The sequence below is a fragment of the Perognathus longimembris genome, chromosome 20 (assembly GCF_023159225.1).
Source record: "Perognathus longimembris pacificus isolate PPM17 chromosome 20, ASM2315922v1, whole genome shotgun sequence".
NCBI lineage: Eukaryota > Metazoa > Chordata > Mammalia > Rodentia > Heteromyidae > Perognathus > Perognathus longimembris.
This window is the reverse complement of record NC_063180.1, coordinates 30171242-30174146: the sequence shown is the minus strand read 5'-3', so window position 1 is coordinate 30174146 and position 2905 is coordinate 30171242. Positions and strand designations below refer to the sequence as shown.

At 42.9% G+C, this 2905-nt stretch overlaps 1 pseudogene; it reads right to left on the bottom strand.

Moving 5' to 3' along the window:
• Positions 1–1322: 1322 nt before the first annotated feature.
• On the bottom strand, positions 1323–2111 carry LOC125368194 (annotated as a pseudogene).
• Positions 2112–2905: the final 794 nt, after the last annotated feature.

Sequence of the window (2905 nt, the reverse complement as noted above, 5' to 3'; positions counted from 1 at the left end):
CCCCTCCACAGATGAATGGATCCAAAAAATATGGTACCTATACACAATGGAATATTACATAGCGATCAGAAATGATGAAATATTGGTATTCGCAGGGAAATGGTCAGAACTTGAACAAATAATGTTGAGCGAGACAACAAAGGGGCATGATCTCCTTGATAGATGACTGTTAAGGTGGGGGAAGGGTGAGATAGTAGAGACCAGGTCTGTGAAACCAAAAACTTCTTGTCAAATGGTATTTCCCACAGGTGTAGGTCAGCGACCCTACACTATGTATGCAAAACCAACAACTACTCAAAATATAAAGGTCAAAAATAGACCTCTCAGTGGATCACATAGCTCAAAAGCTATGTATGTACAATCATATAAGACTATTGTTGACATATTGTCTACTGTCAATATTATATTTAAAGCCCTAGGCGAATTTTCTTTGGTGTAGGCCACGTGGCTACTGTATATGTTCTTGGTACACTGTGTATTATATATATACATATATATATTATATATATATGTCTACCTGACCTAGGGAAGGGAAACTAAAACAGGGTGTAAGATATCACAAGAAATGTACACACTGCCCTACTTTGTAACTGTACCCCTGTGCACAACACCTTGTCAAAACTTTTTGCTAAATTAATGAAGTATAAAAAAAAGGCATGGTGCCTTGAAATTCATACGGATGACTATGATCTATATCAGCACTTCAGGAAGGGAATGGAAGAGAATGACAAATTTTCACTAAAGCACTGTCAGCATATGTATTACGGGATAGATTCTACTACATATTTTTAAATTATAAATACAATAAGCTTTTGCTTTCTAAAACCAAAGTAAAGATGTTTAACTTAAATTTCCTATGGTAATTTTTCATATACTAGATATATTTGAATATCTACTATACTTACAGAGTACCAGGGAACAATAAAGAATGACATATTCAGTAGCAGGTCAGGAAAACATTGTTCATGTTAACAGTTTAATGCTATAATTTTGAAGACAGAAAGCTTTTCAATACCAAAGAAAAGATTATCAGGCTTTATGTTACAAAGTCAGATCTTTTAGGAATTCTCTGTGTACCTGTTGTCCTTATGACCAAAGTTATACAAGTATCCAAAGGTAAAGCTATGTTACCGGTGGGGAATAAAGAACAAGAGCAGTTATAACCTTGTAACTGAAGACATCCCTGGATATACCATACCTTAAAGGTAATGCAATCCAGATTCTTGACATCTTCATAACCTGTTGGCACTCTGATGCCACAGGTCGATTCTCTGAGGAACTCTCATGCGTACAATAGTCTTTCTGACTAAGATACTTTCAATTTACATTTTTCTTCTTTGAAAAATAAAGTTCATACACTTGACGGTCTCACTTCTGTAATCCAAGCATTCGGGATAGATGCACTAACAGCAGGCTTTATGAAACCAGCGGTACTTGGATGCTCCCATGGACTCACAGGATATTTTACACTGAGGTATGGACATGCGGTCATCAAACTAGACCACGGTAAACGGGTGCTCTTTGTCACCGGGATAAGGGGCCTTGAACATTATTTTTTGGAACAGACACATTTGGGTGATGAGGCTGGTTCACAGTTTCTAAAATAGAAACCAGGTTCTCATGTTCTGAAAGTTCTTCTGCACTAGGGAAGGAAACAATGTTCCAATTCAACTGGGTGTGTCCATCTGTGAGAGCCCAGAAGAGAGAGGGGATAGGCTCATACAGTTCTTCTACTGTGCTCTTGAAGTGGGAGGAGTGTCACTTTACTTCTGAGGATGACACATACCAACACAACCCCAGCACTTGTCCCAAAGTGCCCCAAGACACAGTGTACACTCCTTAGAGCAGGAACAATTTCCTTGTCCAGGCCCACCCTGGCATAGCTCCTGAATGAGACATTTGCTCACACCACTAGCACAGAGTGCTTTGTAACAGCTCTGTGATACAGGGAACCACATCAGATATGTCAGCAGGGCTAGAGGAAGCCCAACACACTGTGACTCCATGACTCTTCCAAGAAGCTGATCCTATTTCCCTCCAGGAAGTGCTTCAGTGACCTTCCTGCAAAGAGTTGCCTCCTGCCGGCCCCACAGGGGGCGATGCAGAGTTGGGGTTTTGTTTTGTTTCTTTTGTGGTTTTTTTTTTTTTCTTTTTTGGTTTTTGGGTTTTTTTGTGGTTTTTTTTGTGGGTTTTTTTTTTTTTTGGTTTTTGTGTTTTTTGTTTTTGTAACATTCTAATAGGCAAGGCTGCCATACTTCACTTAAAATAGGATTGTGGATGAAGGATTGAGAGGGTTTCAGAATTGGAGGTGAATGTAGGGGGGATGTGGCCTGGGCCACTGTAGGTTTGTGGTGATTAGCCCTGGTCCAGCCAGACCAAGATGATAGTACAGGTTTTGGCCCTTTCTCTACGTGGGAGGCAGACGGAAGCGCACTCTATGCTCCTTCTTTGTCCTCTGGGAAAAGGTCTTTTGGATCGGCTGGGAGCCGCCACTGCAAGGGAAGGCAGTGTTGTGGGAATGGTGGCACTAGAGAGGTTCTTGGAGTGCAAGCCCCAAGCACAGTCCAAGCTCCCATTCCCCAGTACCCTGCTAGCACGAGGCTCCAGTCCAGTCTCTTGGCAATCACTGCTTTCCTTAATCTGACCCCTTCTCAGGGATGGATCCCAGAGACTTTGTAGGGGAAGAAAGTGAGGCCCAGAGAGCTGAACCTCTAAGCCCAGCAACAGGGCTGCTGTTAGCTGGGCGAACTCAGCCCCAGGCTTTGGGGCCAGAGGGTTGCCCAGCACCCCCCCCCCCCCATCTACCCTGGTCCCTGACTGCCAGGGCCCATCCACTTACTTCTTCCCAGACTTGCCAACACTTGAGTGCTTCTGGCTTGGACAGCCAGTCGACCTGCAGGGCTCC